Source organism: Pleurodeles waltl, chromosome 2_2, assembly GCF_031143425.1.
Source record: "Pleurodeles waltl isolate 20211129_DDA chromosome 2_2, aPleWal1.hap1.20221129, whole genome shotgun sequence".
Lineage (NCBI taxonomy): Eukaryota > Metazoa > Chordata > Amphibia > Caudata > Salamandridae > Pleurodeles > Pleurodeles waltl.
This window is the reverse complement of record NC_090439.1, coordinates 161,904,271-161,921,011: the sequence shown is the minus strand read 5'-3', so window position 1 is coordinate 161,921,011 and position 16,741 is coordinate 161,904,271.

The following is a 16,741-nucleotide window of genomic DNA, read 5'->3' as shown; positions in this document are numbered from 1 at the left end:
AGGTGTGAGAAGCTCCAAGGAGACACCCATCAGCACTGGCAGTGTGCCTGCACCAGCTGCACAAGGGGAAGGGCAAGGATGTACCACCAGCTGGCAAGGGCAACGAGGCACCACCAGCTTCCAGGGGAAGGGCAAGGTGGCACCACCAGCTTACAAGGGCAAGGAGGCACCACCAGACGGCAAGGGCAAGGACAAAGTGGCTGCCCCTGCAGGCAGGAGGAACAGGAGGCCTAGTGCTGTGACAGAATCTGAGCCCCCAACACCAACCATGGCACTTAAGCCATCCAAGGCTGCAGGGGAAGGGCTGGAGCCTCCCGCCACCACTGCCAGAACCGCCACCAGCACCACTGCCAGCAGCAGTAGCCCCAGTGGGCAGCCATCCGAGGCTGCAGGGGAAGGGCTGGAGCCTTCCCCCACCACTAGCAGCCCCGACACCAGCATGACTGCCAGTACCGCCACCTGCACCACCACCAGCACCGCCACCAGCACCACTGCCAGCAGCAGCCCCAGTGGGCAGCTGTCTGAGGCTGCAGGGGAAGGGCTGGAGCCTTCCCCCACCACTGGCAGCCCCGACACCAGCATGACTGCCAGTACCGCCACTTGCACTGCCACCAGCACCGCCACCAGCACCACTGCCAGCAGCAGCAGCCTCAGTGGGCAGCCGTCCAAGGCTGCAGGGGAAGGGCTGGAGCCTTTCCCCACCACTGGCAGCACCGACACCAGCACCACTGCCAGCACCTCCACCTGCACCGCCACCAGCACCGCCATCAGCACCACTGCCAGCAGCAGCAGCCTCAGTGGGCAGCCGTTCGAGGCTACAGGGGAAGGGCTGGAGCCTCCCCCTACCACTGGCAGCACCGAAACAGGCACTGGCACTGCCACCACTGTGCAGCCATCGCCACAGGAGGAAGGTCTGTAGTCCTGCCCCCATGGAGTGTAGTGCATCCTGCCCACTGCAAACCCTGTGGGTATGACACCCAGGTGAGAGACTGTGACCTTGCACTCCCAAAGATCTGCAGCACAAGGCCCCCTCCATAACCAGTGGAAGAAGCCATCGACTCACCCCCTCCTTGCCAGGATGACACACTGGGCACAAGGTCCCCTCCAGAACCAGGGGAAGAAGACATCAACTCATCCCCTCCTTGCCAGGATGAGCACACTGGGCACAAGGCCCCCTCCGGAACCAGTGGAAGAAGGCATCCACTCACCCCCTCCTTGCCAGGATGAAGCACACTGGGCACAAGGCCCCCTCCAGAACCAGTGGAAGAAGACATCCACTCACCCCCTCCTTGCCAGGGTGAAGCACATTGGGCACAAGGCTCCCTCCAGAACCAGTGGAGAAGCCATCCACTAGGCAGACTATGGCCTTGCACTCCCAGGACCAAGCAGTGGACCAAGGGAGTACAATACAAACCACCCACTTGAGAGACTGGGACCTTGCACTGCCCAGGACCAAGAATGGGGAAACCACCCACTTGAGAGACTGTGGCCTTGCACTCCCCAGGACATCGCACAGGGCATGTTGCCCCCTCCAGGACAAGTGGAAATCTTCCGGCTGAGGTGCCCCCTAATTCCCCGTCCCCCTGAGGTGCCTGTGTATTTTTGACCTGATGCCCCAGCAGTGTTCTCTCCGTGTTGATGCCGGAGTAAGATGGGGCCTTGGCCTATGTGATGTGGCCCTGTGGCCCACTGACATTATGGACTGGGCAGTGTCCCTCCATTTGTATATATGTAAATACTGTTTTGCATTTTGAGGACGTTTTCTGGATTTTTATCTTATTACCCTCACCTTCATCAATTCCAGTTATCCTTGCATTATTCCTGAGGGGTACGGGGTCAACATGTTTTATTACTGCATCTGATTGTGTGTATGGTGGTGGGGGTGTTGCGTGTTCCGTGTGTGTGTCACTCTCTTTTTTCTCCTCCCTCCCCTGTTTCATAGGCGGCAGTACTCACTGTGGTAGTCGTCGCCGGCATTGGTATTCCTGGTGTAGGAGGAGGTAGACAAGCATGGGGAAGATCTGCAGTTCGGGCTCCATGGTGGCGTGGTTGTTCCCTGAGCGTCCAGAGGTGAGTCCTTTGACTTCTGAGATCTGTTTCTGCCATGCTTTTGTTGTTGTTGGTTCCGCCCCGGAAAAGGTGGAGGATAGGCCTATTGTAATACAGTGGGCGGAACCTTGTCTTTCGCCTGGCTGTTGGCGGTTACCGCAGCTATGCTTGTTGCTACCATCCGTGGCGGTAGGTGTGTTAAAGTGGCTGTCTGTGTTGGCGGTTTCCACCGTGGTCATAATTCCATTTTTTTTACTGCTGGCTTGTTGGCAGTATTGCTGCCGCTTTATCCCTGACCGCCAGGGTTGTAATGAGAGCCAAATTGTTTTATGAGAGAGCCTCGACTTTGTGGGACTTGCCGAACAGGCATGCAGCACTGCACTTACTGTGTTTGGTGGGCCGAGTCAGAAGGCGGAGCATGGCTGTGCAACAAATACCAGTCGGATTTGGGAGCTCCCAGCGGATGCTGCGTTGCAGAGAAGCTCTGGCTGCAAGGTAAGAGCGCTGGCTGAATACCGGCTTCATCACGTGTACTGTTAGGGCTCAGAAAGGCTACAGAGGTGTAGCTACAGTTGTATGTAGGCACACAACTCATTCATCAGCCATGCCTGTGCGCATTCATTTGCGATACGCGCAGTGCGCTGGAACAAAACAAAGCTGCACGTAGGTGGGTTAGGACTACTAGACTGCCCCTGAGGTTTTATCAGAGTGTGAACATTACAGTCCCCTCTGCACACTTTGTGCAACAGGAGAGATAGGGCCAGGACACATTGAAAATAGTTTCTAAATTCAGACAGGCCTCATCATCAACAAGGATAACCACAGCTACATGTTGGCGCTGCCAGCTCGAGGCACCATAAGTGACGTGTGTTTGGCCAATAAATAGAGGCGGCCCTGAGCAGATCTACCAAATGCGTGGTTTATTCTTTCTCTCTTCTCATCCCTTTGTGCGTAATCACACCAAATCTGTAATTGTCTGAAATACATAAAACTCAAAGGTAGAAAAAGAGGCAAGGATAGCCTTAATTAGCAAAATAATTTTACAAATCGACTAATTAAAATTAAAAATCAGCGCAAATGAATGTGCTCCTTCTTTAGTAAAGCAGCAGTTGTCTTTCCTAAAGGACTAATACATTCATTTGTTGCAGTTACCGATAAATGAAAAAATAGAATAATTCATGCTCTGAACAAAACTAGTTTCTTTCAGTAATTGAGGTATTTAACTACGCTCCAGGTATCTTCTGGAGTTTGACCTTTTTAAAGTAAAATGCAAGAATTAAAGGCTATCACAACGATATTGTATTCGCTTGCGAGTTCCTCGACCCTGGTAGTATATTTAATTGCAACATATTTTTTTAAATACATAAAATGGTTTTGAAAGCGAACAAGAGCCTCTCAATTTGAAGATTCTGAAGTACCCCTCACTGCACTGTGAACAAGAAGGTACAAATGGCAACACCGTTCATGCTAGTAACAGCAGTAAGGAGCTGAACCCTTTTATTATAAAATTCAACCAAAGGTGTTTCATGATTATATAGTGTACAGAAGCCTCTACTGTGATAGGATGTCCCCAGAATAATTTCCGTCCAAAAGTAGGTTGGGTATTTATACTCTAGAATCCAGGATCAATAGAGGCATTGAATGCGACTGCTCTTAGAGATTTATAAGGACGGAAACCAAAATGTGAACGTCTTTGTGTTAAGCTGATACCTTCACCTAACATGTACACATTCGTTTTTACTCTGACTACACATTTCCACAGACTAAATAAGACTGGGGTCTGTGATGGAAACATCACAATTCTTTAGAAATCATCCTGAAAGCGCTACAATGCCATACCAATGCCATATTGAGGGCTATACTAATCCTAAATACCCATACTATTAACAATACAAATGGTTCCACAGTTGAGCTTTAAACTAACCTACCAAAGTGATTATGCCACATGAGCCTTTGGTATGGGAAATCATATTACGTCAAAACTGAGGGCCAAAGTACCAAGTCATCTTGTGGTTCCAAATCCTGTGTTTCACAACGTCACATGGTTTGCAACCTCAAAATGGGTAGTACACCCATTCTGAAAGTCAGAAAACCATTTCTGATTTGCAAAATAGGTTTGCCAACCCATAAAGAATAGCAATCAAAAAGAGCATGACGGGGCCTCCCCTAGTAATTGCATTTTTGTATTAACTGTATCAAAGGTTTGAGACCACAACTGTAGTCACAAATATTGAGCAGTTACCAAATCCTCAAAGGAGGTGGCAACAGCTTTCCAAAGGGGAAAATGCCTAGGTTGTATAGACCTTTTCAGTTCTAGCCGTGGACACTGTCAGAAAAGCAGAACTACACCTGTCATTAAAATTGTTCTTTTGGGAGTGGACAGCAACATACCTATCACTGTATATTTATGACCTGGGGCAACTTGAATGGCCTGGTAACTTACAGTAGTCATTGCTACCAGTCCTGATCTTCCTTGTTGGAATCCGCATTTTATGAGCATTTGTACCAAAAACTTTCTGTATTACCAACATAGCCTTCCCTGTCACTGTCAACTCCTTTCATCCTCAAAAAGGAAGAAATACCCCATTCGAAAATTTGCCAGGATTGGAGCATGCAAAAATAGGACAGTGACGAGGCAGACCAGGAGTCGGAGTAATGTAGATTACCACTAACTAAACATGCTATTACCTCCTAGTCTATCTTCCTCATCCCAGTCCTCACGTTATGAGGACATACCCAACCGGAAGACAAAAATATGCTGACTAGACTACTCAAAGTACACAAATGGTACAAGCTGATTGACGCCTCCCATGTCAAGTACCTATAAGAAGCAGAGGGCTGTGCAGAAGACATGGTTAATTGGATAACATTCTTCTCAGGGCGTGCATGTTGCAATGGATATGTTGCGTCATCCATTGCATTGTCTATTGATGCTGGCTGTCGTATGTAAAAAGTGGAGAGAGGTGAGGAATTGGGAGGAAACTGGGAACGCAAGTCGTGAGTTACGAGGGGGATTCTGTCGAACTGCTGACTTATTGACCCGCGGCTGGCAGGCCTGATTGTGGTTTGTAATGCGTCATGTTGCCAGTGCCATTGCTTCCCCCCAGCCTTGGCCTCCTTGGCCCCCACCACTGCTGTCACTCGTGGCTCTGTTTCTGCCCCTGTCCACCACCACTGTACCTGACCCACTTGCGGAGGCGGGTGGGTGCAGGTGTACGGCAGGGTGGTTGGTTGGGAGCGGCTGGAGAGCTTAGGGTGTCTGGAGGGGGTGCCGTGGAGCTGGGAGCTTTAAATATTCTTACTGTCCTTGCTGTAGTACTGGTCCTGGGGATGGTGTTGGTGACATTTAAAGCCCAGTTTTTGCCTTGAAAGAGGAGAGAGTATGTGTCCCTACCCACCACCTAGACATTACTTACACCACCTGCTGCTTCTTTCCACAACTTACCGCTTATACAATACTTGTGCGCCTGCAACCTCATGCCTACATCATGCCTAAGATTACCCATTTATATAATTAACTACCTTTCGGCTGTGGCTTGTGTGGGTGGAGACGGCTGCAGGACCATGGGGAGGGAGTAAGTGGACGACTTCTGCTGATTACTGTTGTCACTGCAGCTGCTACTGCTACTTTGGGCTGCTGTGCTGTTGTGTTGCTGGGTTGCTGTTACCCGATGTTTGGCTGCCCCTGTCATTGGTTTTATTGGCCCTGTTGGCTCTGCTGTGCCACTGTGGTTTGTTACACAATCATAGGAACACGCATATTGGCCCAGCAAAGGGCAGCATAGCAATTAATGCTTCAGCTGGGGCAACACTACTCTTTCTTTGTCGGGGCAGTCAGCATACTTAATAAGGAGATTGAGTTGGCAAAAAGGTGTTTATTGCTTAAAATGGGCGAAAGGTCCAATCTGCGTTGTTGGGAGCAATTACCGTCACCATTACCATCACCAATATCTGAGGCCCTTGAGGCTGCCCCCAAGGCCTCCTCCGTGAGCCTCATAAGTTGCAGCCTTGTGGCAGAGGCGGTAAATCATGTTAAACTTGTTTAGTCTGTGACAATTGATGGGAAGTCAAGTGGGAGTGCACCTGATTTGCCTCTATATAACAATACCAGTAATAGTCCCTGTGGGCCTCCTGCAAAGAGGAGGAGGAGAATCAAAGTTGGGGCAACCTCTGGGGGGTCCTGTGAGGAAGTCGGCCCCCCCTACTCACTACTCAAATAGTGGCCAAAATTCTGCTATTGCTTGCGCCTCTCATTCAGACTTGGCCTCGTCCAGTAATGATGCAGCACTTGGGGATGGCACCAGATCAATGTGGGAGGTATTTGTGGATCAAGTTATGTCCCTAATAACATCTGCAATTGCCCCTCACATAGACAGAATTACCTCATTAGAAGGGGCTATACAGGACCTATCCCGCAAGTTGTCCAATCCCCTGATACCAGCAACCTCCTTACCTTCCTATTCATAGACCTCACCCTTCTTCAACTAGCTTGGCAGCCACTTGTGATAAGCAAAGCAGCAATATTGGCAATGTTGGTAATTGTTCTATAGTGCAGGTATGTCCACCCTCTACAGATACCTCTGTTCCCCTGATTTCTTCATCTTGTACAGTTCCACATGCAGAAGCAGGATCTATTCCAGGACCAGGGGGTGCTCCGCTAACCCTGGAAGTAACAGTCAAAACCAGGAACAATAGGGACAAATGGGCTGTGGAAGCACCCCCAGGTAGTAGATTTTCAGCAAGATCTAAGTCTGCACACCACCAGCAGTCCCTGGGCCTGCCGCCTTAATGCTGTCCCTATGTCACAGTTGTGTTCCGAGTATCACCCCTGCTAGGTGACAAAGAGGAATCACAGAACAAAAAAATAAAGTTTGTCATTGGCTTTCACTGAACACTGGATTCACTATGCCGAAGTACCAAGATATACTGCTAGTTAGGAGAATTGGGTGGATCGGGCATTCGCTATAATCATCCGAGGGGGACTGCATGATTATTAACTGTAGAAACCCAGACCTGCTTCACAGTCTGATTTTCTCTGGCCCGGATTTGAAATCAGGTATGTTACACAATTTATAGAGCGCATGGCTCCCCTCGGTTTTCCCAGCGCTACCAATCCCTAACCACAGAGGGGATGAGAGTGATACGCAACAAGAAAGGAATAAAAACAACTGGACCTAGAATAACCAAGTTTTCAAGGCCTTTCGAAATTCCAGTTCTTGCTCCATCAGCCGAAGATTAAGAGGCAGTGAGTCCACAATTTGGCTCCTAAAAACATCAGAGAGGACCCACCCCATCTTGCTTTCTTTATTTTACTAAAGCAAGAGTAGTGGATCTCAAATCTCTATTCGGCCAGGTATGGCTGTGTGAGTGAGAACCCAGCCGTTGATATTGTACCATTCGGATATTTTTTATAATCTATGGCTAATTAGTCGTATCACTGCTGGGCTAGTCGACCTGTAAGGAAGATAGGAATGGGCGGTATAGAGCCACCGGGTGCCCCAAGTGTTGCTCTTACCAACAGATTCTTGCCTCTCTCAGGTCTAGATGGAACTGACTGAATTTCGCCACCCCTGGGCCCATTGAGGGAGTCTTGAATCTTGATTGATTATGAGACTGTAACTGGTTCTATGACTTTTTATCCTTCTCCTCTGGAGCCTGTGGCACCTGTCATGTCTGTTGAACCCTGGAACCTGCTGGTTGCCTTGAATTATTACAGGAACATGTATCTAGCAAACCCTTGTTAACTAAATCTCCCTTTCACAGTTCCCGTCCCTCTCATGATTCTACTGCTCTGGTGTGCCTTCCCATTAGGCTTGTCTCCTGGAGCCTTGCTGGCCTTAAAAACAAGCTGATATGCACTGAGAGAGGGTAGGGCCGACCATCGGGAGGCCTCGCAATCTGGCTGAGAATAACTGTGGCCTGTACTTCCAAAGTTATTGCTATTGGGTCCACAGATGTTTTATGTGTGCTTTTCCAAGTTTCTGATGGGTTCTCGCTATGTTTGTACAATCCTTACTGCAGGCATAAAGGTAAAGCAAGAGGCTTACCTGTCACTGATGTCAATAATGAATACCTCCTGTCTCTCCCGGCTGATGTTTTTAAAATTGTGGCAGGGGACTTCAGTTGTAATTTTGAACCTCTCGTCATCGTTAGGGATGCCATTAGTAGGGAGCAGGTTGAGGCCTGGGCAAATCCGCCACTTAAACTCCAACAGATTAAAAAGTGGTCTGCAGCAACCCTGCAACTTAACACCTTTACTCTCAATAATGATTTGAGAGCGTGTAAAGGTAGGACCCTGTCAGACAAAGAGCGGAACGTTACCTTTAATTGGCTAGGTGGGGCAAGTTGTATTTATTATATCCTGGAGGATGTAAGGCTATGGTTGCTAGTTATTTACATGGAGGTGTGCCTAGGCTGGACAGTGGCCATAATGCCTTGAATCTGACCGTGAGCTCGTTGGACCCTATTGCGACATTGTGTGATTTAGAGCCCCTTTATAGGAAGCTTGTGCCATCTAGTAATTTGAGCAGATTGAGATGGAGCACTATTGCTGCCATCCCAACCATTCTGGCTCAGCTGCATTAGGCTGTTGTTTCAGCTTTGGAAGCCATACTGCCCTTAGGAAAGAGCTCGACTGTAGCATCAGCATGGGAGGATCTTATTGATATTCATAACTTTTTGTTCAGCTCTTTAAAGCAGCTTTTCCTGGTAGAAACTAGGGCCCTCCCAAAATGGCCTCCTGTGGCTAAATCGTTCACAAGGAATGTCAGCTTGCTAAGTGGGCCCTAATAACTACCATTAAGGGGGGAACAGAGCTGCAATACAGGAAGCTAGCATTTCCTATAAGGCCATATTGGGCAGGACCAAACGATATTATGAGACTGCTCAATAGGAAGTATTTTTGGCTGTGTCTAAGGGGGGGGGGGCAATTGCTCCTTTTGGCACTTTGTGGCCAGTAAGGGTCTAACCCCTGAAATCCCTCTGTGTAGTAATATAACAGCTGCAGCTTGGGTTGATCCTTTTTCAGGTCTGTATGCCCAAGAAGTGGGGACAAGCGATTTGGCCTTACTGCCAACTGCTGGCCCTGTATTGAGTCTGGCTTGCATGGAGCCTGGGGGTGGGACTTCGGCTATGCCTGTTGGAGACTTGAATCTCCCCAGGTAGTGGGTAATTGAGTGACCTTCCCTTGGTATCCTGCCTGGAGTAGCTCCTTCCTACCAATCAGACTGTGCTTCTAGCCCCATTACTTCGAGGGAAGTTGCTGCTGCAATCGATTGGATTACACCAGGGAAAGCGCCAGGACTTGACAAGGTGCCAGGGGATTTGTTCAAAGCTGTGAAGAAGATCTGGTGCCCTTACTTTGCTCTCCTCTTTATTAACATCTTGAACGGAGAGGCCATGCCTCAGACTTGGGCAGGGGCAAAAATTGTCCCAATCTATAAGAAGGGCCCTAAGTTGGTCCCGTCAAACTATTGTCCAATTAGCCTTCTCGACAGTTCTCAGAAGCTTTTTAGTCATATCCTGCTGAGTAGACTCCAAACCTGGATTAAGTATATAGGAGTGCTGACCCTTCTTCAAGCAGTATTCAGAACTGAGACAAGCACTACTGATCAAGTGCTCCAATTGCAACTTATGTATTGGAAGTATGTTATGTTGGGGGGGGGGTGCCTGTATGTTATCTTTGTTGACCTTTGTTCAGCCTTTGATTTAATGCCCAGGGAGGGTCTGTGGGGATTTTTAGTGAATATAGGGGTCCCTAAGTATTTGATTGACATGTTTAGGAGACTTTATATACTGTAACAGGTCAGATATGGACCTGCTGGGGAGTTGCCAGACCACATTCCAGAGTCCCGGTGAGTGAGGCAGGGGTGTGTTCTGACCCCTACCCTGCTATTGCTAAATATGAATTACCTGGTAGCTACCCTAGAGCTGTATAACTATGATGCCCTGTGGCTAGCTAATATGAAGGTCCCAGCGCTCCTTTTTGCAGACAACACATTGCTGGACTCAAAATCACCAAAGGGCAAACAAAACCTGCTGGACGAGTTTGATGTTTTTCCGCAGGCAGAGAGGGTTGGAGATCAACCCCGGCAAAACCAAATACATGGTTTTAAACCCCTGCCAAACTGCAAGATCCAACCCAGTGTTTAATGGCTTCCCTCTAGTGAGGGTTCGTACCTTTGAGTACCTGGATCTTACTGTTAATGAGCATTTTGGATGGACATCCCAGATCCAGAAGATTAAACTTCGATTTGAGCACTGTATTGGTGGCATTATGAGAGCTCAGAAGGGATCTAGCTTCTGCCCGATAACTCCTGGTTTGCAAATCTATAATCTCCAGGCTACAGTAGGGGGCCCCATATGGAGGGGAACTCTGGGGGCACGATAATATCAATGATTTAGAAGTGGCTTAAAATAATTTCCTCCAATTCTCTATTAACTTTCCAGTCAGTACCCCACTAGTGCCACTTAGATTGTATTGTATTGTATTGTAATAGTATTTATATAGCGCTTACTACCCCTGACGAGGCGTTGAAGCGCTTTTCGGTGAGTAGCACGCTACTCTGGAACCCAACAAGAATTAGTGATGGTTTAGTATCAGGAAATAATGAGGACACTTTTTGTATTATTATGAGTTAATTTGAGCCGCGGATATGAGAGTTTGTTAGTTAGATTGACTGGAGTAATGGAGGGGTGGAAGAGGAAAGAAATCCAGAAGTGTTAATTGGGAGTATATCCTTCATTTACTCAACCCAAAGGCTTGGGATGAGTAAAGGGGGATGGAGGAGGGAAGAGTATGTGGAAGGGTTAGGGAGAGCATAGTAGCAGGGTGAGATAAATGAGGGAGAATTTTGTAGGGTTGTGTGGGAGGTCACGGTAGTAGAGTGAGGTTTGGTGAGTTAGATGTGGAAGCGGTGGGAAGAGCTTAGGCAGAGTTATTTAGGAGAGTAAAGTAGTAGAAAGGATTTGGGATGAGTCAGAGTGGGAATGGAGGATGGTTTGATAGAGACATGACATATGATGATGGGTAGATAAGTGTGATAAGATGAGAGCAGGAATTCATAGATATCTAGTATAACAACCCACCCAGGAGCCATGCAATGACCTACGAACATGCCAAGCACAGATACAACATATAAACATACATACATACATATATACATACACACATACACACACACATACAAACACACATCAATACACACCCATATGCACATACAATACATAATTAGAACCATGGGTAAATATACTTAGTCAAACAGGTTTAAAGAGTGTGTGTATTTTATTGTTATGACATAGTAGCGATACATATTTTCTAAAGAACTATACATAACTAGAAATATACACATAATCAGAAAAATATATTTATCAACATAGGCATATGTAGTCCATAGTTGTTTGAATATGGTCGTTATGAAGGAAAGAGCCAACTCTTGAGTAGTTTTCTGAAGACAAGAAAGTTATCTGTAGCTCTTATAGTTGAGGGTAATGAATTCCATAGTTTGGCTGCTTGAACGGAGAAGGAAGTACCACCTATAGTCTTTTTCTTGTATGGTGGTGTTCTAAGGCGGGGTGACAATCTTGAGTGGAGGTTTCTTTGTTGGATGTATTTGGTTATTTTGTTTCTGATAAAAAGCGGTCCTGTTCCATGTATAGCTTTGTGGGTGATACAAAGCAGCCTGAAAGTGCATTTTCTGTCAACGGGTAACCAGTGTAGTGCTCTCAAGGCAGGGGAGATGTGGGCTTGCGGACTTACATGTAATAGTAGCCTGGCTGCGGAATTCTGGATACGTTGTAGTTTTTTTCATGATAGATAGAGATGATCCATGGTAGAGGCCATTGGCATAATCCAGTTTGGATAGTACAAGCGAGATAGTAGCTTGCACCTTGTGTGGAAATCTGAGGTGGGGAAGATGCATCGTAAAGTCTTCAAGGTGATTAAGCTTGTTCGTGCTAATTTGTCCACTTGGGCATTCATAGTTAACTTAGAATCCATGGTGATTCCTAGGTTTTTAACTTCCTTGGATAATTGAGGAGGTGGTCCGAGATCGTCAGGCTAGACGCACAGAGGATCATAATTTTTACAGTCACCACATCTGAGTATTTCTGTTTGGGAGGTATTTAGTTTGAGATGGCTCCAGATCATCCACTGATCAAAGGCTCTGAGGCAACTGAAGATTTGTGAGTTTTCAATGTTTTTGGGGCATTCTAATTTAAGTAGTATTTGTGTGTCATCTGCATAGTTGTAGCATGTGAGATGGAAATCATTGATCAGTTCTGGTAAAGATATCATATAGATGTTGAAAAGTAAAGGTGAGATGATTGATCCTTGGGGGACCCCTGCTTTTGTGAGGTAGGGTTCAGACGAGAAGGGGGGTGAGGGGATGATATTAGATCTTTTTTGAAGATAGGAAGTAATACAGTCAAGAGCAATCTCTTGTATGCCGGCTTCCTGGAGTCTTTGAATTAGGGTGTCATGGTCAACTGTATCAAAGGCAGCTGAGAGGTCTAAGAGAAGTAGTGCAGCAACTCCATTGCGGTCGACTGTGTTTTTAAGATCATCCCAGATTGCTTTGAGTGCAGATTCAGTACTTCTTTCTGGGCGGAATCCAGTTTGGAGGTCTGAAAGTATTGAATTGTCTTCAATGAATTGTGACATCTGGGCGAATGCTGCTCTTTCTATCAATTTGCCCAGGAAAGGTCCATTTGTGATTGGTCTGTAGTTGTTGGGGTCTTGCAGGTCTAGGTTTGTTTTTTTAAATAACGTCGTATGTATGCCTTTTTCAGGTCTACAGTAAAAGTTCTTGAAGTTAAAGAGTTGTTGATGATTCTTCTTACAGGTGTGGCAGCAGAAGTAGATAGAAGAATGGTCTTGAAGATTTGTGGTGGGTAAAGGTCAGAAGGGCAACGGAAAGGTCTGCCTGCTTTGACCAAATCCATAAATTCACCTTGGGATATTTGTTTAAAGGACTGTAGAGGTTGGGTTGGTTTATTCTTAGAGGGTTTTTTAGGAAAGGGGTTGGTGCTGATGTTTTTCTTCTGTTTTAAAGAGGAGTCCAACGTGTCTGCCTTGGTTGTGTAGTGAATTGCCAATTTGTTTGTGAAATCTTGAGTAGTGGGATGACTTCCTTCCATACATGTAGGTTTTTGAAATTCATTGAGAATTTTAGAAAATTCCTTGGTTGTAGATTGAGCATTTTGAATTCTGTCTGAGTAGTACCTTTTTTTAGCTTTTTTGATTGATGATTTGTATATTCTGTTAAGTTTGTGTAGCTGCAGTTTGTCTTGACTGTTGTTTGTTTTGAGCCAGGTCCGCTGCAACTTTCTGATTGTTGCTTTATATTTTTAAGTTTTGTGTTTCTCCAAGGTGTTGGTTTTCTTTTGTCGTGTTTAGTTTTTCTGAGTGGTATGAGGATATCAAAAGCTTCCTGTAGCCACTCATAAAGTTTTGGCACAGAATTAATTGTATCTAGGTCTGTGTTGGCTGTTAGTTGTGTTTCTAAGTCATCCAAATTTAGTTTGCTCCATGGTCGATAGGTGTATGTATCTAAGTAGTTGTGGGGTGTGTTGATTTGTGGAGTTGTATGTCGGAAAGTTATCAAATGGTGGTCTGACCAAGTGATTGGCGTGATGCTATGAATAGTAACTAGTTCAGGCTTAGCAAAAATGACATCTAGGATGTGTCCAGCGATGTGTGTGGGATTGTGTACAATCTGATGTAGGTTCAATGCGACTAGGCCAGTAGTGATAGCTTTTGGATGGGGCATATTGGGTTTGTCAAACCAAATGTTTAGATCCCCAAGAATGCATAGGTTGGAGTATAGTGTAATAAGGTTTGAGACTGTGTCCAGAAAAGCATCTGGGAATGTGGAGTTGTTAGGTGGAAGTCTGTAAAGGAGGAGAAAGTTACAGGAGGAAGTTGGAGTAGGGTGGCATCTAGTAAGGATGGCTTCACAACCCTGTATGGAGATGTTGTCTGTTTTACTGAGGTTCAATGCCTGTTTGAATATAATAGCTGGTCCACCTCCTCTCTTGCCTATACGGTTTTGTGTAATGGTTTGATAGCCTGGAGGAATGGCTTCGTGCAATACTGGGGCCATGTCATCTCCCAACCAGGATTCAGTTATGAATAGTAAGTCAGGTTGTGTGTCTGTGAGCAGGTCGTAGATGTGGTGCTTGTTTTTTGAGAGTGATCGAGCATTTATGAGCTGGCAGTTTAGAAAAGGTGTGTTAGTGGTAGTGTTGTTTTGTTTAGGAGAAGGGTAAGTAGTATAATATGAGCTTGAAGCAGGAGTATTGCTAGTTGTGATAACTGTTTGAGGCTCACAATAGTCTTGCTTTTCAATATAGTGTTCCTCTTCCAGCAGGTTAAGGAGGCATTTTGTTGGGTCTGTGTGTGTGGGTGGTGGACTTGGTGGCTGAGAGAGCCATGAATAGTGTACTGTTTTTTGTAGGGTAGTCTTATTATGTAATAGACAAGGGGATGCGAGGTTGCTATGAGTGGCATGTTATTTTATTTTGTTTGCGTTTGTTTAGTGTGGATGGTGTATGGGTTAGGGGTGGTGGAGGAGCATGTGGATCATGATGTAAGGCTCTAAATTGTGCAATGGAGGAGAGGCGAGTGAATGAAAATTGCTGGGTTGGGGTGCTTGTGGTAGGTGTTTGTGAAGAGTAAGAAAGTAGGGGTGGAGATAGGTTGGAATTTGTATTCTTTGTGTAGTCCTGAGGGTGGGAGTGGGTATGACGATAAGTGTAATGTAAGTTTGTGTTGATTTGATGTGCTGATGTTTCTGGTCTATATTGTTTTTGTGGAATAGTGAGAGGGGATATTGGTGTAGTTGTTTCTGGTAAGGGATTTGTATGTGAGTTAGTGCTGGTGAGTAGAATTTGAGCGTTAGATGGGGTGTTGATGTGTTTTGGAGATGAATGTACGAGGTGTGTAAGAGGTGATGGATGTGTGTCAGGGGAGTTAGTGTTAGTTCTGATGACTGGAAGAGGTAATATGTGTGGTGGAGTGAAATGTGGGGATTGTATGATTGTGTGTAATTGGTGAAGAGAGGGGAAGAGTGATTGTAGATGGTGTGTTTGAAGGCAGGGTTTGGGCATTGTTATGATGACAGGTGGTCTGTGTGGAGCAAACAGCGGATAGTGTTGTTGGTTAGTATGAGCAGAGAGTGTGTATCTGGAAGGCTGAGACTGAGAGAAATGTATACTGTAGTTTTGTGTTGTGTGGGTGATGGCAGGTTGTGTTAGTGGGAGTGGACAGAGTAGTGTTTGCTGTGAGAATGAAGGTGTTTGCCTGTTGTGGTTGTGGAGGATATGTGTATATGTGTTGTATAAAGGGTATTGTGTTGGGTGATGGGACAATGCAATCTGTCTGTGGTCAGTTTGTAATGCATGAGTTGGATGTCTTTGTAGAATATGTGTTTGCATGTTGAGGGATGTGTAGCGGCCAAAACCTTTCCTGGTCAATTGAGAATTGGGCAGCATTTCTGGCCCTAGGCCCTAGTCCCTACCTGTCCCGAACAGGCCCAAACAGGCAACTGCACTTGTCCTCTCCGCCCTTCGCCTCGACGCTCAGGCTGAGACGTCCTGAGTCATAGCCTTTAATAGCCCTACTGGCCAATAAGAAGCTGGTCCTAACCCTAGCCAATCCAAAAGGGGGGGGGGTTATGTGCCACAAACTAGCAAGGCAATTCACACAGTCACAGCAAAAATGAATAAAATAAAAACACAAATTTAAAAGAGGCCAGGCTGTTTGAAACACTGAGAGTCCACAGTAAAACAGACACAGGTAGCTGAAATAAACACTTTTGAACAAATAATACTATTTACCCAGAAAAATCTCAGGGGTCTTACCTAGGTCTTTTTGCAATCCTTGAACACTGGGCTGTATCAGGACACAGGGAAGATGCTGAGGCTCACAAAATGGAGGTGGGTGTCTTGGGCTTCCCTTCACAAACTTAAGGGGCCAGAGCAGGTATGGGGGTCGGGGCTCAGGTGCAACAGGGACTCAGGGAGCCAATCAGCTAAGTCCAGTCCCTGTGGGCAGGGGGAAAGGCAGCTGCTGCTCTATTCAGAATCTCCTTGGATACAGACAGGCTGAATCCACACTTCCAAGCTAGCAGAGTCTACTTTCCAGGTAAGGGAGAGATTGTTTAAAAAACAAACACTGGAATACTGCTGGGCACGCACTCTGAAATCGGGCTTTTTTAAATGCAAAAACAGGGGGGCAAACAGTTTTTAAACACAATTTAAATCACAGAAACAGATTAAAACATTCTCCTAAAAACACACTCTGCAAGATGTATGTAGTCTTTTTACTTAGAAGAAAAAGGGGGGGGGGGTTATGTGCCACAAATTAGCAAGGCAATTCACACAGTCACGGCAAAAACAAATAAAAATAAAAAACACTTTAAAAGAGGCCAGGCTGCCTGAAACACAGAGAGTCCACAGTAAAACAGACACAGGTAGCTGAAATAAACACTTTTGAACAAATAATACTATTTACCCAGAAAAATCTCAGGGCTCCATACCTAGGTCTTTTTGCAATCGTTGAACACTGGGCTGTATCAGGACACAGTGAAGATGCTGGGGCTCACAAAATTGAGGTGGCTGTCTTGGGCTTCCCTCCACAAACTTAAGGGGCCAGAGCAGGTGTGGGGGGGGCGGGGCTCAGGTGCAACAGGGA